The sequence below is a fragment of the Narcine bancroftii genome, chromosome 8 (assembly GCF_036971445.1).
Source record: "Narcine bancroftii isolate sNarBan1 chromosome 8, sNarBan1.hap1, whole genome shotgun sequence".
NCBI classification, from domain to species: domain Eukaryota; kingdom Metazoa; phylum Chordata; class Chondrichthyes; order Torpediniformes; family Narcinidae; genus Narcine; species Narcine bancroftii.
Window position 1 is genome coordinate 37,135,367 of NC_091476.1, and position 23,954 is coordinate 37,159,320.

Below are 23,954 nucleotides of genomic sequence, written 5' to 3' on the forward strand. Positions count from 1 at the left end.
GATGTCTTCCACCATATCAGGAAACTGTCCGCACACTTATATCTATCTACCTATACATGTATATATATATAGATAGATAGATATGCCCCAAAATGGTGCACTCTGAACTTTATATCGGTGCTTCTCAAAGGAAAACCATGTTTGTAAAATAGAAATGTATTTTAAAGATACTTCTTTTGAAATAACTTTTTTTTAAATTCCATCCTTCCATTAATTGTGTTTGAAATATCTTTATTGCTTCCAAAAATCTTCTATATAATTGATAGATTTCATGACTTGTTCATGGCAGTAAATTTTGATTCTGAGGACAAATAAAATGCAGAAACATCTGAAATATAATTGTCAACTAATTATAAACAGTGGGATACAATCTCTGGGAATATATGTATACGAGAAGACACATTAACACAGATGCATGTCCTTTCAACCTATATATTTATTTCAACTGCACCATGTGACAATTATTCCACAGTCTCAGCTCATTCTGCATGTGCTTAATTCTGTCCTTTTCTCCATTAGCCAAAGCTATTTATCAACTAATATTTTATCTCATTTACTGCTGATATCATGATTCCTGAACAAGTGTCATAATCACAAGCTTTGGAACAAATTAGAACTTGTTGAAGATGCACTGTGGGTTACCTTATGATTCTTTCTCCGCTGAAATCCAGGTGACTGGATGAAAGTTCACCCTTTCTAACAGATGCAGGAAACCCAGGCAAAATAAAGCCAAAAAAAATGTTGAAAGTACTCCACCTGTCATCCACCTGTAAAAAGAGAAAGAAAGATACAACTTCTGGTTAACAACCTGTTATCAGAACTACCTGGACATCATGTGTCAAAATACTTGGAGGAAGTGTCCAAAATGTCTTGGTAAATTCGTAGTAAATTAGCATTTTGGCAGATTGTAAATGACATTAAGAATGTATTTCACTAATGGAGTAGATAATACACCTCTGAAGATTACAATAGTATTACTGTAAGATTATAGTGTTTTCAACTAGACCCCTTTGGTCTCACTCATCTATTCTAATCCAGTTACCTCCTTGTGTTTGGCTTGTATCTTTTCTAAATGTTTCTTGTCACAATACTTTCTGAAATAGCTTTTAAACCTTATACCAACCTGTAATAATTCCTTGGGTAAATTGTTCCATATACCACCAATCTCTTTGTGAAAATTTCCCCTTTAAATCTTGTCATGTTCAAGTTCAAAAGTTCAAAGATCAGATTTACTATCAGAGTACATACATGACATCACATACAACCCTGAGATTCTTTTTCCTGTAGACCAGGCAGAATATCTACTTACCAGTCATACAAAAAACTGCACTCAAGGAAGGATACATGTAAAGAGAGAAAAATGTAAACAAGGAAAGAAATGTAAACAAACTGTAATACAGTTAAAAATAAGTTTTCAGCCAGAAATAATGTGGAAAGTAAGAGTCCTTAAATGAATCTCTGATTGAGTTGTTGTTGAGGAGTCTGATGGTGAAGGAGTAGCAATTGTTTCTGAACCTAGTGGCGCGACTCTTGCGAGAACAAAGTGTGTGCAGTGTGGTGTGGATCCTTGATGATTGCTGCTGCTCTCTGCCAGCAGTGTTCCCTTTAGATGTTCTCAATAATGAGGAAGGTTTTGCCTATGATGTCCTGGGTTGTGCCCATTACCTATTGCAGGGCTTTCCTCTCAGAGGTAATGGTGCTCCCATACCAGGCTATAATGCAGCCAGTCAGTACACTTTTCAGTACTCACCTGTAGATGTTGTCAAGGTTTCCGATGTCATAACAAACCTCCATAAACTCTGAGGAAGTACAGTCACTAATATGCTTTCTTCACATGATGTTCGTGTGTTGAGTCTAGGAAATGTCCCCTGAGATAGTGACTCCCAGGAATTTAAATTTACTTACCCTCTTCACCTCTGATCCCCCATTGATCACTGGACATCTGTTTTTTTTTCCCCCATCCTAAAGTCCACAATCAGATCCTTGGTTTTGGTGACATTTAGTGAGAGGCTGTGTTAGTATAACACTCACTATTGTGGAATTGCCATCAAATTTGTAGATGGTGCTGTTGTCAGACTGAGCCATACAATCTCACTAAGACTATTTTCTCACTTCACACCTTGAATCTATGCCCTCTAGTTTATCCTACCCAATGGAAAAAGACATCCATGTCACTCGTGATTTTATATCCATCTATAACATCACCATCAGCCTCCTAGACTCTGGGGAATAAAGCCCACTCTATCTGATCTCACTTCATAACAATACAAGAAACGTACAGTACTAGTGTATCTTCTCTGTACATGTTCCAGTTACTAACATCCTTCCAATAGCTCAGCAACCAGATCTCCACACAATTCTGAAAATGTGGACTCACCAATGTTGTACAGATGTAAAGGGACATAAAAACTGGACATTGTTTTTAATGCCCTAATCAGTGAAGATGAGGGTGCCAAATGCCTTCTTCACCTCCCCGTATTTCCAATTTCAGGCAACAATATGCTGTATATACTCATTTAATGGTCAAGTTTTGAGGACCAATATTAGGGTAAAATTTAGGGGGTCAACTATTACATGCATACCACTTTTGACTGTGGTATGCATGTTTAGGCATCAGGAGCTTGGATGGCTAGGACTGGGTAGTAAATCTTCATTTCGAGCATTGGGAGCAATGATGGAAGGGTGGCCAGGGCAAGAGTCCACATTGGGTTATTGGGAGCTCAGATGGGTGAACCGCTGGGGAGAGGGTCCACTTTGGGGGCATTGTGAGCTCAGATGGGCAGGCAGCTGGGACAAGCATCCACAATCGGGCATCAGGAGCATGATAATAAAAAATAAAAACTCCACCAACATCCTTCCCCAAATCATAACCCAAATAAGATTTAAAAAGTAAGAAGGAAGAAAGAAAGAGAATGTGCTATTAGTAAAGAAAGAAAAAAGAAGCAGACCTGGTTGCCTTTTGATCGATTCTAAACTTTTTCAATTTTATATATTTATTCTAAGATGTTCACGAGGTTTAGGGAAAGCCATTTATAAATTTATACCTACAATATGTAGATATAAATATACATATGTAGATATGGGCAGCAAATTTTCAAAATGTATTTATTTCTTAAATTATATGTAATCTTGTCAAGAGATATGCAGCTGTGAATTTCTGCATGCCATCTTTCCAAACAGAAATAAGAATTTTGATTTCCATGTCACTGCTATACATTTTCTTTCAACTGCTAATGCATTTTTTTTACAATTTTCTTAAGTAAAGGGGAATAATTTAATTTAAATAAATGATTTAAATTCTTATATACCCATATCCCTAAATATTTTATTGCATTTATTGGCCATTTATTTGGGTGTCGCTTTGACACTGAGTATAATAATCTCTAATAAGAGGCATAATTTCACTTTTATACCAATTTACTTCTAGATATTATCCCATATTATTCTATCTTAAATATAATTTATGAGGTGAACCTTCTGGTTCTGTCAAGTAAATTAATATGTCATCTGCAAATAAATAATCTTCTATTCCTCTTGGTTAATTTTAAAACCTTTAATATCAAAGTCAGATCAAGTCAGTTCTGCAGGTGGTTCTATTGCTAAAATAAATAAAGCTGGAGATAATGAACACACTTGCCTACTAGATCTAGTTAAATTAAAAGGTGCAGATATCTACCCATTTATTACAACTTTAGCTTTCAGTCCATTATGTAATGCTTTAATCGAAATTGCAAATATTTTTCCCAACCCAAATTTTTCAAGAACTTTAAACAAAAAGTCTCATTCTACTCTATCAAATGCATTTTCCACATCTAAAGCCACTGCTACACTCAAGTCCACTTTTTTTTTGGTAGATATATTATACTCAATAATCTGGTCACATTAATCTGGTCACTGATTTTCTTTCTTTAACAAATCCCATCTCATCCATATTTATTAATCAGTAAAAACTTTGTCAGCCTATTAGCTAAAATCTTTGCTACTATTTTATAATCTATATTTAATAATGAAATAGGTCCATAAAATGATGGCTTTAAAGGGTCCTTATCTTTTTTAGTATTACAGTTATTATTGATGTGTTAAAATATTCCAGTAAAGTATGTGTTTCTGCTGCCTATCCTCTAATACCTCCATGAAAGGGGGAATTAATAGATCATTAAACTCTTCTTAAAATTCAGGTGGGAAAAAGTAAAATAAAAAGTTATACTTCAAAAATTAAGAAAGATTATATGAAAGAGGTAGAATAATTGGAGACAGATAATAAATTTAGAAAAGATTTGCAAAGACAAAGTAATTAGAATAAATGAAGATGAGTTATTAATAAGAAACTTCAATATAATACTTTATAAACATTTAGAACAGAGAAAGTGATAATGAGAACTAAACAGATATTATGAATTAGGTGAGAGAACATATAATGTTCTTTCAAGGCAGTTAAAAATAGAACAAATATTGAGAACCATTATTGCAACTAAATGTGATCTTAATTTCATTACTTATAAATCTCAACAAATTAATGAAAATTTCAAACAATTTTATACAAAGCTATATTAATCAGAGTCTCAAAATGATGATAATAAAATAAATAATTTTCAGTCACATATAAATTTATCAAAATTAAATTTGGAAGATCAAGTGTGCCGCCTTCACCCCAATAGAGGTAAGGGAACCATTGAGCTCCTTGCAAAGTAAAAGGACTCTGGGAGATGGCTGACAATAGGCTGACAAAGTTTTTACTGATTAATAAATATAGATGAGATGGGATTTGTTAAAGAAAGAAAATAGCATCCCATAAACTAAATGTATTATTAACCGAATTAGAGTTGGTCTCAAAAAAGGATCTTATTTATCATCTAAAAAATTCCAAAAATATTTCTTTTTTAATAACATAGAATTAAATCACCTTCTGTAAATGAATTCTTATTTGTCCAACGTTGTTACTGTCAACAAAAAAGGAGAATGATCAGATAAAATTCTTGCCTTATCATCAGCTTGTTGAATACTGTCCTGAAGTTGTGCAAATATTAAAAACAAGTTTATTCTAAAATAAGAATCATGCCTATTTGAATAAAAAGAATTGTATCTTTCTCTTGGATGTATACTTTTCAACGCATCTATTAAATTAAAATCATTCTGTAGTGCGCATCGAAAGAACCAAAGACTTGTTGATCCAAACCAAAGCTTTTATTAACTAAAAGACTGGAGGATATCACAAGTAGGTCGACCAGTCCAGAATGACCTGGTCTGGCTAGGAGCAATCCTTTAAGACCTGCCAGTAGGTGTGGCTACACTCTCAGCCAATCACAGTCATCCTACACTACCATCTGTACATATGTACCTATACACATTGATGATAGAATCTGTTCTATCACACATTCATTATCAGCAATGTGGCTTTAGCTGCTTTTATCCTTGTTATTGCCCTTCATGATCCATCTAAAACTGGCTCGAAACAAAAATTAACATCCCCGCCTATTAATATACTGTTATGTCCATTAGTTAAGAAATGTTTCTTGTATAAATTTTTCATCATCTACATTGCATCCAGTGCTCCAAAAACTATGACAAATCACCATAACATATCTCCCTGGAGGATCAATTACAACGTTTTATATTTTAACTGGAAGAGTTTTGTTTATTAAAATTTCTACTCCCTTTGCTTTTGAATTAAAAATGGAAGTTGCAACATATCCTATCCAATCTCTTTTTAGCTTCTGATGCTCCTTTTTTCCAATTAAATGAGTGCTTGAAAAAAAAACTATATCTACTTTTCTTTTCTTAATTTATGTCAATATCCTTTTTTTTCCACTAATATTAAAACAAAGTATTTAATATTTTACTCAATAAATGTTTTAATTGATTTCAAACAATGCTTCCATTGTAGGAGATTTTAACTTTCCACACATTGACTGGGACACCCATACTGTAAAAGCACTGGATGGGTTGGTGTACAGGAAAGTTTTCTAAATCAATGAATAGAAGAACGGACTAGAGAGGAGGAAGTATTGGATCTCCTATTTGGGAACGAGATAGTTCAGATGACAGAGTTTTGTGTTGGGGAACACTTGAGGCCCAATGATCATAATACTATTAATTTTAGGTTAATTATTGAGAAGGACAGGGCTGAGTCTAAGATTGAGATTCTTGATTGGAACAAGACTAATTTTAGAAGATGCAAAAGGATTTAGAACATGTGGATTGGGATAATTGATATTCTAGGAAAGCTGCAACAGATAAATGGGGGATATTCAAAGGGGAAATTTTGATAGTAGAGTTGGTATGTCCCTGTGAGGATTAAAGGAAAGATTAGAGAATATAGGGATCCTTGGTTTTTAAGGGATATTGGGAAATTGGTTCAGATGAAGAGGGATGTGTACAATAGGTATAGACAGCAGGGAATAAATGAGGTGCTTCAGGAATATAAAGAGTGCAAAAAAAAGAAACTAGAAAGGCTAAGAGAAGATATGAGACTGCTTTAGCAGGCAAGGTAAAAATAAATCCCAAGGGTTTCTACAGGTACATTAAAAGTAAAATAATGAAGGATAAAAGTGGGCCCCTTGAGGATCAGATGGTAGGCTATGTGAGGAGTCAGAAGAGATGGGGGAAATTTTAAATGACTTTTTTTCTTCAGATTTCGCTAAGGAATGGAATATTGAGTCAGGTGAAGTAAGCAAAACTAGTAGTGAGTTCATGGAAAATACACAGACTAATGAGGCAATTATAAGAGAATAAAGGTGGATAAATTGCCAGGTCCTGACAAAATATTCCCTTGGACCTTGAGGGAGGTTAGTGTAGAAATAGTGGAGATTCTGACAGAAATATTTCAAATGTCATTAGCCATAGGGGAGGTGCCAGAGGATTGGAGGGTAGCTCATGTTGTTCCACTATTTAAAAAAAGGCTCTAAAAGCAAACTGAGTAATTATAGGCCTGTGAGACTGATGTTAGTGGTGGGTGAATTAATGGAAAGTGTTCTTAGAGATGGAATATTCAATTATTTGGATAGACAGGGACTGATTAGGAATAGTCAACATAGTTTTGTGTGAGGTAGATCACGTTGAACAAATCTTATAGAATTTTTTGAGGGGTTTTCTAAGAAGGTTGTTGAAGAGAAGGCTATTGACATTGTTTATATGGACTTTAGTAAGGCCTTTGACAAGATTCTGCATAAGAGGTTAGTTAGGAAGCTTCAATCATTAGGTATTAATGTTGAAATAGTGAAATGGATTCAACCATGGTTGGATGGGAGATGCCAGAGAGTAGTGGTGGAAAATTGTTTGTCAAATTGGAGGCTGGTGACTGATGGAGAGCCTCAGGGATCAGTTTTGGGTCCATTATTGTTTGTCATATATATCAATGATCTGGATGATAGGGTGGTAAATTGGATTAGTAAGTATGCAGATGATACGAAGATTGGTGGTGCTGTGGACAGTGAGAAAGGTTTTGAAAACTTGCAGTGGATATAGGCCAGTTAGAAGAGTGGGCAGAAAGATGGCAGATGGAGTTTAATACTGATAAGTGTGAGGTGCTATATTTTGGTAGGAATAAACAGCAATGGTTATCCATGTAAAATGGTGGACAATTGAGGAGTGCAGTAGAACAAAGAGATTTAGGAATTCTGGTACATAATTGCCTGAAAGTGCAGTCACATGTAGATAGGGTTGTAAAGAAAACTTTTGGCATGTTGGCCTTCATAGCTCAGAGTACTGAGTACAGAAGTTGAGATTTCATGTTGAAGTTGTATAAGGCATTGGTAAGGCCAAATTTGGAATATTGTGTGCAGTTTTGGTCACTGGATTATAGGAAGGATATAAACAGAATAGAGTGAATGCAGAGAAGATTTACACGAATGTTGGCTGGGTTTCAGGGTTTGAGTTACAGGAAAAGGTTGAACAGGCTGGGACTTTATTCCCTGGAGCGTTAAAGATTGAGGGATGATTTGATAGAGGTATTTAAAATTATGAGGGGGACAGATAGGCTTTTTCTATTGAAGGTGGGGGTGATTTAAACAAGAGGACATGGATTGAGATTGAAAGGAGAAAAGTATAGGGGAAATATGAGGGTGATTTTTTTCACTCAGAGAGTGGTGGGAGTGTGGAATAATCTTCCAGCCAAAGGGGGTAGTTGGGGACTCGACTTTAATATTTAAGGAAAGTTGGTTTATTATGGAAGGTTATGGGCTAGGTGTGGGTCAATGGAACTAGGTGGGAGAAAGTGGTCAACATGGACTAGAAGGGCCGAACTGGCCTGTTTCTGTGCTGTAATTGTTATATGGTTAGGCAGAACAACCTGAGAATTATTTATTTCCTGACATCTATTAAATATTCACAATAACTATGGCTGTAAGAATAAATTTGATATCAGCTGTAATAATTCCAAGACTTTCATTTTGGATGAAATAGGACAAAGTCATCAAGGTGAATACATGTTAATTCTTCATTTGATATGCAAAGCACCCCAGTATCATTACAGATATAGCAATACAGTGACAGATGGGCAGAACCAGTTTAATAGCAAGTGCTCATTAAAATAAATCAGCTGAAGTTCTGCTGCAGTTGCAAAGTCAGATTCATTGGAAAATTTAGGAAACTATGATTTTTTTTTTTGCTCACTTTTGATAAGCAAACCAAACTCTGATGGACAACTAATGTTGGGCTGTAAAATATTTGCACCATCACCAAACACCAAGTGTCACTGATCTGGTACCTTTCCAAATATCACCAATATTTCCTTCACTCTCATTTCTCCACCTTCGGCTTGTCAACAGGAAGATAATTCTTCAGCCTTTTACAGGTCAGTCATTCCAAGTTCAAAAGAGCAAGTCAGGGAGCATCAACATTCAAACTTCACAGCCCATGACATTCAAGCCAAAACTCCCCCCACCCCACCATCAAGAACATCTACAGGGGATGCTGCTGTCAGAAAGCAGCAGCAATCATCAAGGATCCACACCACCCAGCACGTGTCTGTTTTCATTGCTACCATCAGGAAAGAGATATAGGTGCCATAAGACTCACACCACCATGTTCAGGAACAGCTGCTACCCCTCCACCATCAGACTCCTCAATGACAAACTCAATCAGAGACTCATTTGAGAACATTTACTTGACACTGAATAATTTTTTTTCTGAATTGCACAGTCAATTTGTTTACATTTCTTTTACATTTATCTCTTTAGTAAACATATATTTTCTTAAGTATAGTTTCTTTTGCATGACCAATAAGTAGAAATTCTGCCTGACCTGCAAGAAAAAGAATCTTAGGGTCGTACATGATATTATGTATGTGCTCTGACAATAAAGCTGAATTTTGAACTCTCCACCAGCTCCTCAAAGGCAGTTAGGGATGGGGAATAAATATGTTTCTCACAGTACTGCCCTATCCTGCATACTTTTATTTCAAATCAGAACAAACCCAGGTGATTTATCACCATTTTGATGAAGAGCTCAAGCCCAAATTGTCAGTTAAGTATCTTTACCCTTACTATATAAAGTAGACTGTTTGACCTGCTGAGTTTCTCCAGCATTGTGTTGTTACTGATTTATCACCATTTTGATTCATATTTTCAATCTATTTAGATTTGAAATTATTTCTGTGAAGACTGGAATTCTGCAGAGAACTATTCTGAATAATTCACAGTGGTAAATGCAGCCACATCTGCAGAGAGGATGCCTGGGCTAGTTTAAAATGAAGGCTTCATTAATAAGCCATTAATGATCTATGGATCACTTATTCAATCCCAATTGATAATGAGCAGAGCAACTCCTTAATTATTTAGTAGCAGTTAATAGACTTAGTGCCTTTATGAGAAGCACCTGAAATGTCTGCAACTTTTTCCTAATTCCCCTTCCATGATTCTACTAGTCAGAAAATTGGCAAACCTCAATCTAGTTAGCACAAGTGGTTTGAGTTCAATCCAGACCTCCAATGGTATCCATGTGGAGTTTGCACAATCTTTCTGCCTCTGTGTGAAATACCTCCCCATCTGAAAAACATGCAGATTGGTTGGTTCATTGGCCGCTGAGTATTACCCTGAGTGTGTAGGTGAGGGGAGTTGATGGAAAGAGGAAACAAATGGGTCTGGGAAGGATGGTTGATGGTCTGTACTCCAACTGCAGAAAGCTTCAGTCCTTCTTGACTCCAACTCTGAAAATATTTGTAACAATAGAAATTATATTCTTCCACCCTAAGTTCTAGTTTCTCTGACAAGCAGCACATTAATTATCCTGAACTCCAACAGGAACTTTTCCACATGGCTTTATTTGTTAGCTTGATCTGGATATTATTACCTTTCATCCTCTCCCTCCCACCACCATCCCCCACCAGCTAATGGTTTACTTTCACATACCTGAAGTAATAAATGTACAAAACCATTTAACTCTAGCTCAAGACCAATAGTACTTTCCAGCCTCCTGCAGAGTCTGGGTATTAAGCTGAAAGATAGAAATGATTTTGCAGCTGTGAAACACAATATCAAAAAGAAGTTAAATGAATTATTTTGCTTTGTGTACACCAACAGAGTGAAATTGGCATCTGCAGCATTCTGGAATGGCATTCAGAGAGGAATGCAGAGAATTTGCACTTCAAGACAACAGTCCACCTGATACAAATTTAGTTTGGAGATAGTCAATCAGCCGAAGTTGTTCATGTTGATATTTACATTCTGCATCATCCTCTCCATACCTCAATTTACCTCATCTCTTTCCATTAATTTCTCCCTTACGTTCTTGAAAGGCTTCCCCCTAAATAAACCTTTTCATTTTGCCGGTGTGTCACATCAAGGTGAAGAACTTAATTCCCAGTTCCCAACCTTGGTTATCTGCAATGATTTTATATTATGGCTGCCAGTTTTAGACTCCTCTACATGTGGGATCTCCTTGCTTATGTCTTCATGGTTGATTGCTTTCATAATACTAGAGGCCTTCACCAGGTTACATCTCAGCCTTCACCTCTCCAAAGAAGAGATCCTCAGCTGATTGTCAAGTAATCCCAGATTCCCAATAAATTTTGCTGCATCCATGCAATACAAAGCAAGTCTTGACTCTTTTTTGGAAATGTGCCTCAGATAAAGAGAGTTATTTCATCCAATTATGCTTTGGATAGATGTATCCTCTTGATTCCTCTTGAGGTCATATGGAACAGAAAGAGAAAATTACAACACAGTACAGGCCCTTTGGCCCATGGTGTTGTCTGTGAGCCTTTGATTAAACCCCCCCTCCCCCCCGCTCGACTTACTTTACGCCTCTGACTATGTGGTTCAGCATAACAACAACACCATCTCCAAACTCACTGACAATACCACAGCAGTGGGTTGAGTAAAAAGAGGTGATAAGTGAAGTTACAGGAGTGAGATGAAAAACTTGGCCAAATGGTGCACCAACAATAAACTCACACTCAATGTCACCAAAACCAAATTGCTGCTTGTTTACTTCAGGAAGGGAAAACCAGGGGTATACAATCCAATGATAATTTTGGGATCAGAGGTGGAGAGGGTGAGCAATTCATTATCTCAGAGGATCTTATGTGGACCCAACACACCAATGGCACCATGAAGAAAGCACGTCAGCGCCTCGACTTCAGACTGCTGGTGACTGCAGTCAAAGGACTCCCAACAGAGTGGGGGACTGCTTTATTGGCTCGAAACTGGCTGAAGGGTACCAGGTATTGGAACTGGAATGCAAGAAGGTTCTGGGGTTGCTGAAGACTTTCTGGTCAGGTCAGAGGTTTGAATCTGGAACTCAGGTTGCCAATTATTTGATCAGGATTCTGTGCGGCTGCAGAGGCTGCGGGAGAGCTGGAAGCAAATCCACAAGGTGTCTTTATGGAGGGTGCCACTTCAAGGCTGGCTCCATCAGTGGAGAAAAATCTGCACTTCTCTTTTTATAGAGAAGGCCTAAAAACCTGCTCCAGCATTACTTTCATGAAGAGCAGCATCTCGTTGAGTCCTCCAGAGCAGATGGATGCGGGGGCGACTGGCGCCGTAGCACCGCCTGCCAACATGACCTCATACCTATGCAAGGAGTGGGAAAGAGCCCTATATCAGAAAATGGAGACAGTAGAGCAGATATTGTGAATTCTAGGACTGATGATAAGAAGATATCTCCAGTGCGGTCCCTGCTGTGCACACAGTCAGGGTTTTAAAATTCACACTCCTGTATCTCAGACTGGCAATGTCATCGCGACGTCATCAGCCCGCCCCTAGCCAGCCACTTGCAGGTCCAGCACATTCACAAAGCGAGATGACCTCCATCTGCATGACCAGCCTGAGGACGGATCAGATTCGGTGTCTTGAAGCCATGCGCGAAGGATTTATGGAGGTAGGTTCAGCGAAGTGAGGGAAGAGAATATCCGCCTTTACAGTTGCAACTTTTTTCTCTATAAAATGGCTTACAGATTCTATGTGACTATGAGGGAACCCTCCTTTGCTTCTCTTTCTTTGACTGTTTGGGGTGCCAGGTGATTTCTATCAATGGGAAATCTTTGTCCATCTAACGATAGACTAAAGTCAATTTTGTGTAATATTACACCTGCTTTATTACATGACAATAAAGGAATCCTGAATCTTGAATTATTTCATTGCATTGAGAGGTATTGTCCTTTAGAGCTCCAAGCATAAGCTCACTTTTTTCCCCTTTTATTCATCACATTCCATTCAATGACGCGAGCCAACTAATCCTGGTTCCCATGGGTACACATTAGCCCTATTTGTTATCCTAAGCTGAAGAATTTTCTGCCTATGGTTTGCTGTCTAATAGATGCAACATTGTTCTCTTCATTAATTATTTCACTTTTCTTTCTCTTTTCAAAGTTTATCAAGTTTAGATTGGGTTCATAACCATCTGTCAAAGCAAAGCACAAATAGCTGAACTAGATGAATCATCGATCGAGCAATAACTTTCATGAAAACAATGAAATATAAAGATTTCAAGCTCTTAGCTCTCAGCTCTGTTCTCATCTTGTTTGTCCCATCTCCATCACCACCTGCAAGATCAGTTTGATCTAATCAGAGATCCATACATATTTAACATAAAATCTGCTTTTCACATTTACTAGAACCATAGAACATTACAGCATAGAACTGCTATTCTGCCTCACCCCACTGACCTGCATCCAGACCATAGCCCTCCATACATCCCCCATCCATGTATCTGCCCAAATCTTTCTCAAATGTTAAAACTGAGCCTCTTCAAATGGCTGCTTTTTTCACACTCCCACTACACTGTGTACAGAAGTTCCCTCTAATGTTCCCCTAAGCATTTTCCATTTCACCCTTATCCACATCCTTTAGTTTGTATCTCGCCTACCCTCAGTGGAAAAAGCATACTTTTATTTACTCTTTCTATACATAATTTTGTATACCTCTATCAAATCTCCACTCATTATTCTATGCTCCAGGGAACATTATGAATCCTGAAAACAGAACATTACAGCATAGTACAGACCCTTCAGCTGATTTTTTTAACCTACCCCACAACAAACTAATTTTTTTCCCTAATTCACACTGATAACCCTCTATTTTTTCTCACATGGCACAGTTAGTACAGTAGTTAGGACAATGCTATTGCAGTGCCAGCGCCTGGCTTTAAATCTGACGCTGTCTGAGGAGTTAGTGTGTTCTCCCCTTGTATGTGGGCAGCACAGTTAGCATGGCAGTCAGTGCAATGCTCTGACAGCACCAATGATCGGGACGGGGGTTCGAATCCTGTGCTGTCTGTAAGGATCTTGTATGTTATCCCTGTGTCTGCATGGGTTCTCCCGGGTGGGCTCTGGTTTCCTACCACCATTCGAAATGTACTGGCAGTGTAGGTCAATTGGGTGTAATTGGACAGCTCAGGTCATGAGCCGAAAGACCTGTTACCATGCTGTATATCGAAATTTAAATTAAAAATAAATCCATGTAAACAAATTCAATAAATGGCTCTGAGTAATTTTACAATACATAGAAAGCCGGTAAATCTTCCTCTCTATGACAGTATGGTTCAACTGCCTGTTGAAATTTTGTTCCACAAAAACAGTGGAGTGAATCTCTTTAGATTTCAGGCCAGTCAGCAAATGAGGGCCCAGGCAATGTAAATATTATCTGCCGTGATTCTTTCTCGTTCACTTTTCACGTTTAGTCAAAAGAATGAAAAATAGTAATGAAGAGAATCAAAATTGATAGTTGGTAGAATATGGACCAAAATGGGAAATCAATCACCAAATTGAAGATTTCAGGGGAACCATTCGATTGACTGGTTACCAAGCGGTTACTGGAGCAGGCCAATGTGATAACATTGGAAGTTTCTCCCTATCTTGTGGACAATGTCATTTCCAGAAAGTAATGCAATAGAACTTGGCCAACTGAACCAAGTCTGCAACACGTGAGGTTCAGGTCTGCCATGCTGTGGTGACCAGCTTCATACTTTGTCTAGGTCTGGGTGATTGGCCAGGCCATAGCTGCTTGCGTCTTCCATTCCTGGTCAGTTAGGCACATCCTTCTTTTCATTCTGAAAAAAAAAGCTGCAGATGCTGGAAATCTGAAATAAAAGCAGAACATGCTGCAAACAGTCATCAGGTCAGGAAAGAGAAGCAGAACTAATGTCTAAGGGAGAAAACTTATCATCTTTACTTTTTTTTTTACTTCATCATTCAGCATGGTGATAGGCCATTTTAGCCCATGCTGCCCAATCACACACAATTAACCTCCAACCCCAGTACATTTTGATCAGGGGGGGGGACTGGAACCACCAGGGAAAACCCATGCAGACACCAAGAGAATGTACAAATTCCTTACAACGAGGGATTTGAACCCTGGTCCTGATTGCTAGTGCTGCAAAGGCATTGCGCTAACTGCCACTTTTCAGAAATTGCCTCTGAGGCAGATAAGGATTGGGTTGGGTTGACTGGGTCCAGAATTTCCTGGTGTGTGCAATACTAAAATGACTAATTGAGTGACTATACAATATTGCAATTCTAATTTCCCTTCTAGTCTGCACTAGCGCAGAACTACCTGTACATTGTGTATTCTGTGTATTCAACGTGATTTTTACATAATTGTTAAAATGTTTCAACAGGCTACAGGAATAATACCAAAATATTTTTCATATGTATGAGGCTTGGTTAGGATTCTTTGTGGCATTAAACAAAAGCAAGGCAATCAGCATTTGACAGGCCTGTTGAAGGGAACACAAGAAGGATTAAGGATCCTGTTTTCTCCTATCAGGTACTTTCTGTGTGTGTGTGTGTGTGTGTGTGTGTGTGTGTGTGTGTGTGTGTGTGTGTGTGTGTGTGTGTGTGTGTGTGTGTGTGTGTGTGTGTGTGTGTGTGTGAATGCATCAGAAGTTGGTGCAGGAACTGCCCTGCCCAAGACGGCAAGAAACTGCAGCGGGTTGTGAATGTGGTTCAGCCCATCACACCTACCCCCTCCCCTCCATTGTCTTCATAACATCCGCTGCCTTGGAAATACAACAACCATATTAAAAGACTCATCCCACCCCGGCCACACTCTCTTCACCCTCCTCCTGACTGAAATAAGATTCCCGAGTGCAAGATCATGCACCAGCAGATTCAAAAACAGTTTATTTCCTGCTTTCATCTGGAGTGAAAGAAGGGGAATTCTGACCTTGGCAATTCATGCAAAATCACTAGTTTAGTTTAAGTTAATTTGTCACGCTATTTTTTATTTCAATTTAGACATACAGCATGGTAACAGGTCCTTTTGGCACATGTGCCACCCAATTAACCAACAATCCCCGGTACGTTTCAAATGGTGGGAGGGAACCAGAGCCCCCAGGTAAAACCCACACAGACACGGGGAAAACGCACAAATTCCTTACAGACAGCGCAGGAATGGAACCCCGCTCCTGATTGCTGGCACTGTAATGACGTTGCACTAACCACTTCACCAACCATGCCGCCCTACCTGGGACAATGAGAAGGATTCTTCCAACAGTAGTCTATCAAGTCAACTCTAACATTCACACAGCCTTATAAAGTAGAAAGCTTTAGGATAATTACAGAGTACAGGGTCACAATGAAACAAAATATCAATTAGAACAAGAAAGGGCAGTTTGAGAGCACTGTTGTGGGGTTCATTCAGGAGCCTGATGCCTGTGGGACACAAACTATCTTAAGCCTCTAAATTTGTGAAATTCTCTGCCTAAGGAAGCAGTAGAGGCTGCCTCATTAAATATCAATGGATAGATTATTTGGATGGTAGGGCTATGAGGAAAAGGCAGGTAGGTGGAGCTGAGCCCATGGCCAGATCATCCATGAACTTAATGAATGGCAGAGCAGGCTTGATGGGCCAGATGGCCTAGTTTTCCTATTTCTTATTTTAATTTTAATGTTTTTAGTTTTTGATTCAATGATGAGCACTGAAGCAGACCCTTCCAGCCCACAGCCCCTGCTATCCAAACATACCAATTAATCTACAAACTCCATAAATTATCGAAGGGTGGGAGGAAATCAGAGCACCCAGTGAAAACCCATACAGACACAGGGAGGATGTACAAACTCCTTACAGACAGTGTGGGATTTGAACTTGGTCATTGGCACTGTAATAATGTGGGGCTATCTGCTAAACTAACTATATATTATATGTTCTTATGATGTACACTTTAACACATTTGAGCCTTCTTCTTGATGGGAGGAAGGAGAAGAGGGTGTTCCCAGGATGTATTGGATCTTTCAGAATGTTGGGTGCCTTTTCTGGACAGTCAGAGATGCAGATGACATCTAGGGAGGAAAGGGAAGTTTGTGTGATATTCAGACTTGCAAACACCACTTTTTGATATGTTTGAATCGTGAAAAGATCAGCTCCATTATTGTGCTCTGACACATCCAGCAAGTGTGCCTTCAATAGTTCATCTGTCGATGTTGTTACAGGATATGGGGGACATGCTGAATTTTTTTTTTGTCTTCTAAGAAAGTAGAGGCAATGGTGTGTCTTTCTTGAGTGTCGTGTCAACAGGGTTAATCCAGGTGAGGTTATGATGAAATTGTACAAGGCATTGGTGAGGCCAAATTTGGAGTACTGTGTACAGTTTTGGTCACCAAATTATAGGAAAGATATAAACAAAATAGAAAGAGTGCAGAGAAGGTTCACAAGAATGTTGACAGGATTTCAAGGTTTGAGTTACAGGGAAAGGTTGTGCAGACTAGGGTTTTTTTCTCTGGAGCGTAGAAGATTGAGGGGGGACTTGATAGAGGTGTTTAAGATTTTAAAAGGGACAGACAGAGTAAATGTGGATAGACTTTTTCAATTAAGAGTGGGGGAGATTCAAACTAAAGGGCATGGTTTAAGATTGAAGGGGGAAAATTATAAGGGGAACATAAGGGGAAATTTCTTTACGCAGAGGGTGGTGGGGATGTGGAATGAGCTTCCGGCAGACGTGGTTGAGGCGAGATCATTGGTTACATTTAAGGATCGACTGGATAGTTACATGGAGAGGAGAGGACTGGAGGGGTATGGACCGGGTGCTGGTCAGTGGGACTAGGAGGGTGGGGATTTGTTACAGCATGGACTAGTAGGGCCGAACGGGCCTGTTCTGTGCTGTAAGTGGTTATATGGTTAATGGCAATGATTACTCATAAGAATTTGAAGTTATCTTTTCTTTGCTCTTCACTGTCATTGATGTGGACAAGGCCGTGGTATCAGCCCCCTCTTCTGAATTCAGTAATCATCTCATTTGTCTTATTGACATTGAGAGAGAGGTTGTTATTGTGGCTCTATGCCAATGGACTTGCAATCTCTTTTCTGCATTCTATCTCATCATTATCTGATAATGTCTTCCTCTGCTGCATTTGGGTCCTTGAGGTTCTGACATGGAACTGAATTGCAATTCCTTTTGCTAGCTTCCTGCTGTGAAGTTGGGCAACTCTTGAAAAAAATCTTTTCTTTCATGCATTTATTCCAACTTTTTAAAATTCATAACCACAGATGGGAATGCAGTTTATCTTTACGAAATAATCTGTAGATTTTCCCCCTCAAATCATATCAAAAGTGTTGACAGGGTTGCATTTGATAGTGGCAGCAACTTAGTTAAGAGTTCAGCACACAGGCTATCAAGCAGTTTATCAACGTTCAACTACATTTACTTTCCCACTGTCTCAGGAAAGCAGACAACAAACCCCACTCCCAAAACAAGCCGAATATACATGTATGAAAAGAAACGCCTTCAGATTAAAGGATAGTTCGTTTCTCTCTGTCACCTGACTCTTACACAAACCTCTCATTAATTAGGGATTTGCACTGTTTAACTACTTTTCTATTGCACATTGTTGCCCTACATTTTTTTTTGTTTTATTATAATACACGGTTATTTTTATTCTTGCAGTATCTTTGATCATATGTAAAAGTTGACTTGCCTGGATAGCGTGCAAAATAAAGTTTTTCATTGTTTTTTGGTTCACACGACCAGGAACAATTCAATTCAATTCTTAATCGCTGCTCCTCCACTTGTGCTAAATCAAGGATAAGTCACTGAAGCACAATTTAAGGTATTACCAGATTTAATTAATAAAGTGAACCAAAATAAAATGTTCAGATTTTTGTGAATCTACAAGAGATGGTTTGAGAGTTAAAATACTATGATCAAAGCAGAGATTCATGTCAATTTGTGGTTTGAGTAATCATTTATGCAAGATAATACTGTGGCAGGAGGTAGTGATTGTTTGTACCTTATCCCTGTATTTCCCCCAGCTGTTTCAGTTTCTTCTCCAATCCCAAAGATGTGCTGGCTGATTGGTTAATTGATTGCAGTAACTTACCCCTTGTGTGGGTGGAGGGAGAATTAGGGAGAACTTGATGGGCACGAGGGAGATTATAGGCTACTGTGAGGTAAGTGGAGTAATGGGACTGACAAGCGTTGATCAGAGAACTAACAGAGACTTGATGTGCTGCAGAGCTTATTCAGTGACAGAAGAAAATAATAGGAATGTGGTCAGAAATCCTTCTCTTGCTAGATCCAATGATGGAAGAATAATTTGTGGACTATAGTCAGATTTAAATGTGGACTTTATGTGAGTGTTTTAGCAAATTATATTTAAATGCCTTGTGAGTTTCTCTGAAGATTCTTTATTATCACTGTTAACTAAGACTGTTAACTAGTGACCAGATTCAAACAGACAAAGATAATTATCTTGAGGGGAAAGTTACTATTAAGCCAGGAAAACTGCAACATGAAGGAGGTGGTTTTCCTCAATCTTAGATTGGGTCTTCTTGTAATAGTGCTGGAGGTCATGGGCAGACATGTCAGGGTGGGAATACGATGAAGGATTACAGTTGCAGACAATAGGAAACTCAGAGTTGCTCGGACCAAAAGTAATCATTCAATCTGCATTTGGTTTCCAAATCAATATTGTGAACACTGAATGCATTGCACTAAACTGGAAGATGTGAAATTGAATACATCAGCCTCAGTTTTGAAAATGGGGGGGAAAAAAAAATACACACAAAGGCTGGAAATTCTCTGCAGGCAGAAGGCATCTGTGGAGAGAAAAGCTGTCACAAACTGAAAGCATAATTCTGTTCTCACTCTCCAGCATTTCTTTTTTTGTTTTTATTAACGCAGCTTACAGTTTAACCAAGTATTATTGTATTATGGATAGATACTCATAAAATGTAATTATAGATCTGTTTTCTGGAACATCAATCAATTCAAATCTGGCAGAAATAAAAATCTCCACCTGTTTTAACAACTGAACCATTAAGTCTATCCATTCCATAAAATACTGAAAGCAGGAATTAATGCAGTTCAAAAAAGCCTGCAAGTGGAAATTTCCAATATTTAAACCTACTAGCCTTAGGCTTTTCTCTTTGATCTTTACCCTTATCAGTCCAAGATCCTAAAACTCCAGAATTAGGGTAGTTCACCACTATCTCAGCACCAGCGACCCAGGTTCGAATCTGCTGCTATCTGTAAGGACTTTGCATGATCTCCCCATGACCACGTGGGCTTCCTCTTGGTGCTTCAGTTTCCTCCCATGTCCCAAAGATGCTTGGGATTAGTAGGTTAATTGATTAAATAGCTTAATTAGGGTGGCACATGCTCATGGGTCAGAAGAGCCTGTTACTATGCTCTATCTCTAAATTAATGTAAAATTCATCCTGACACAGTCTGTCAAAGGCATTGGGCCTTTCACTGTATCTCTCTCCCTGTTTGCCTCATGTTTCAGGTAAAAAGTTAAAGATGCATTTTCCCACAAGTCACTGTGACTCTATGAGGCATGTTCTACCCATTTTCTTCTAACAATATTTAATATTTAGTAGGCAGCTTGATATTAAGAGAGAGAAATTTGTCAATAATCACCTCATAATAATGACTGCCTGATGTTCTAGAGGCTAAGGTGCAGACATGAAGACAAACATCAGCAGATTATCATGAACTCCTTTACCAAACTTTTGCCCTTAGTTAGAAGGACAGAAGATAGAGAAATCAAATCGTTCAATAAAACTGTGGCTTGATTCCCATACCTACCAACACTCATGAATGACTCAATTTCCACCACTCCATCGAGTAAGGTGTTCCAGTGATTCGTGGAAAAGAAATGAGATGCAAAGAATTCCTCCTTATCCCAGGTTGTATTCAAACCATTGGTCTGAGACATTTTCTCTTATTTCTAGATTCTTCCATTTCATGTAACTCACTCCCTTCCCTCTTCTGTCAAATCCTTCTGTCATGCTTCCATAAGATCATCTCTCATGCTCCACTCAGCATGAGATGACCTCACAGCACTCCTAGCCAGCAGTCAATCCACTGTCCCTTTGATACATGGCCTCTGGAACAAAGGCCAAAGTAACTACCCAGCAGTGACTTTGAGAGGCTGGTCATGGCTCACATTGACTTCAGCGTGCCAGCCAGCCTTTGTCCACTTCAATTTGCCTCCCAACCAAATGGATGCCAGCCCCCTAATCTCCACTCAGACCAAAGCATCTGGGCATCAAGGGCATCCATGTTAGACTACTTTTGATAGACTATGGCTCTACCTTCAATAACAGGAATCTCATTTCCAAACTTCAAGATCCAGGTCTCAGTATCTCCCTCTACAACTGGATCCTTAACTTCCTGTCTAACAGTGAAGGTGAGGAATAACATCTGCTCCATGATCTCACTCAACACCGGTGCTCGTCAGGGATGTGTACTCAGTCTCCTCCTATACACACTCTGCACACAGGACTGTGCAGCGGAATATCGTTCCAACTCCATCTTCAGATTTGCCAATAATGCCACAGTCAAGGGCTAGGTATCAAACAATGCAGGAAAGGGATTGAATGTCTCATAGCATAATGCTAAGATAACAACTTTTCCCTCAAAAATAACACGAAGGAGATGACCATTGACTTCAAGAGAGAAGGTAAAATCTACACCCCTGTTTACATTAATGGAAATGTAGACAGATTCTTTAGAATAAATAGGAGAATTTTAAGGTGACTTTCATGATCAACAGCCCAAGGTCCATAAAGTACACTCAAAAGTGTTCAGGAAGCAAAATCTTTGTGTCCAGAGTAAGCAAATCATATGTAGGAATTTTCCAGATTTGTATTCATTAACTGACTTTGGTGGATGTAAAACAGTTTAAGTACCAACTCAATTTGAAGTTTTTCAACTATTCCATGTCACTAATTTGAATGCCTTTGCATCTGTCGCATTCACATTTGCTGGTGTTTACACACGAGTTTGACGACAGTGCCCCTTAGCCAAGCTGCAGTTATTGGTAAGCTAACATTTAGATAGTCAACGAGTGGCACTCAAAGCTGCCCAGTTGAACAATATTTTTTTTTTTTTTAAATTCCTTTGTAGTTAAACTATGCAAAATGGCCTTCAGCAACAGTCCTAATATCAGTTCCAATAAGACAGGAAGATTGCAACCTGAATTAAGTTCCTGGAAAAGCACATTGCACTTAATGCACCACATTGAAAAAAAAAAGCTGTGAGAAATAGAATTGTAATTAAATGTTCCAATGATTGATGCAGCCAAATGAACGATAATTAAATATAAACCTGCAAGCTCTTATAAATTCCAATCTTAAGTTGAGAGAAGTATCATCATTTTTGTCTCTCTGTCCAATAATTGTGCCTTACATTTAAGGGAATATGTTGGGTTCAGTGTGCATGTTTCTGCCTTGATAGATATGCCTCACATTCTAGAATTTCACTAACACATATTCTGTTCAATATTCTGCAGCCCTGCAGTACATGAATATTACAGTTCAGATCTCTTCCCTGCTTCACATGAACATATGGCAAATAGTAACCACTATTTACTGCTCTTCTGTCTTTGACCTATGAAGTATTATTTTTACTACTAATAAAATGTTTTTTTTTTAAATCCCAAAAGTTTTGCAGAAGTGCTTCAGACGAAATTTGACTTGCACCAAATAAGGAGATCTTAGGCATGTTAACAGCAGTTTGGTCAAAGACAAAGTTCAATGCTGAACATATTTTGGGGGATGAGGTTCACAAGGATGATCCCAGCTGGAGAGGAATTTCCCATGATCCAAACTGGTTGGATTTCTGCTTATTCAAGTTTAAAGTGAAAGATGACCTCATCAAAACATATAAAATTCTCAGTGAGCTAGATGAGTAAATGCTGAGAGGGTGTTCCCTCACAGGAGAGAGTCCAGATGAGAGGGCTCAATCTCACAATATTTTAAGCCTGACATGAGGACATTTCTTCACACAGAAGTGTCTTTCTGTATATTTAAGACTGAAATAGATAGATTTCCAATCAGCAAGGGAATTAAGATTCATGAATAAGAACTTGAGTAATGTTGGCTGTGATGTTGACTCAGCCATAATCCTATTGATTGGTTGAACAGGCTCCAAGGGTTGAAGGAGCTACTCCTATTTCCATTTTTATGGTCTCATGGCATTTGCCTGCATGGGAGATCCTAAATTTCCTGGGAGATCCTCCCAGCTGCACTCTGGCATTGGATTCCTTGTGGAATTCCGTGGCAGGTTGCCAAAATCCTTTAAGAAATCTGGGTTCAGAACTTGCATCTGGTGATTCAGTTTAATGCACAGAATTAGCTCTGAGACAGACAGTTTCAGAACATTTACAAGTTTTATTTCATTGAATTAGCAATGCTGTTAAATTCATATCATTGCTTTGAATATCTTTTTCTGCTCTAATTATTCTCTATTTCTCTCTCTCATATGTGTGTGTGTGTGTGTGTGTGTGTGTGTGTGTGTGTGTGTGTGTGTGTGTGTGTGTGCGTATCTACACACATATACAGTGAAACCTGGTTATAAAGCGATCATTGGGGTCCATAAAATCTAATCACATAAAAAGCAGGGTTTCACTGTATTTCCCTGTTTCATTTGCATACCTACATCATTTCCATTTCTCCTTTATTTGGAACATCCCAGTTATTCTGCATGCATTTCCAATCAATCCGGGAGAATGAGGTCCCCATTCCTGCCAGGAGCCTGACGCCCCCGCTCCTGCCAAGAAGCTGATGTCCTCGCTAATGTTGGGAGCTTGAGGTCCCCGTTGCTGCTGGGAGCCCAACATCTCCACTCCTACCGGAGGCCTGACATCAGCGTTCCTGCTGGCAGCATAATGCTCGAATACAATGGCTCATCGCTTTCTATCAAAATTTGCATAAAATCGGGGTTTCACGCTATGTGTGTGTGAGATGAAATCCACAGCTGTTCAAGGAGTTAAACAGCCTGGGGACTAATTCTGCCTGAAAGTGTGAAGGTCAAATGTCACAAGCTCTTATTGATCTGTTCCTATCTTTGGGAGCCTGCTTAGATAGATTATGGTGAAGGTCACTCCCAAACTGTGGCAACCACAAGGGAGCTCATTCATCCAAAAGGTACTTCAGGTAACTGCATGCAGAGTGGCTGTAGCCATAGGAGGCTTTCTGCTAATGCAGGCAGGCTGAACAGGCTCTCTTGTGTGCCAGATTCAGGCTTCAGGCCATCTATTGTGCACCATTTCATTTGGTGTTAAAGAGCATCTGAAAGGT

The 23,954-nt window shown here is 38.8% G+C and overlaps 1 long non-coding RNA gene across 1 annotated transcript in view; it reads right to left on the reverse strand.

Moving 5' to 3' along the window:
• The window catches only part of LOC138741718 (uncharacterized), a 71,872-nt gene that overhangs the window by 13,608 nt on the left and 34,310 nt on the right, over positions 1 to 23,954 (reverse strand). Inside the window, exon 2 of the long non-coding RNA XR_011343703.1 lies at positions 643 to 767. This is a non-coding gene — a long non-coding RNA (uncharacterized lncRNA). The remainder of the gene's footprint in view (positions 1 to 642; positions 768 to 23,954) is intronic.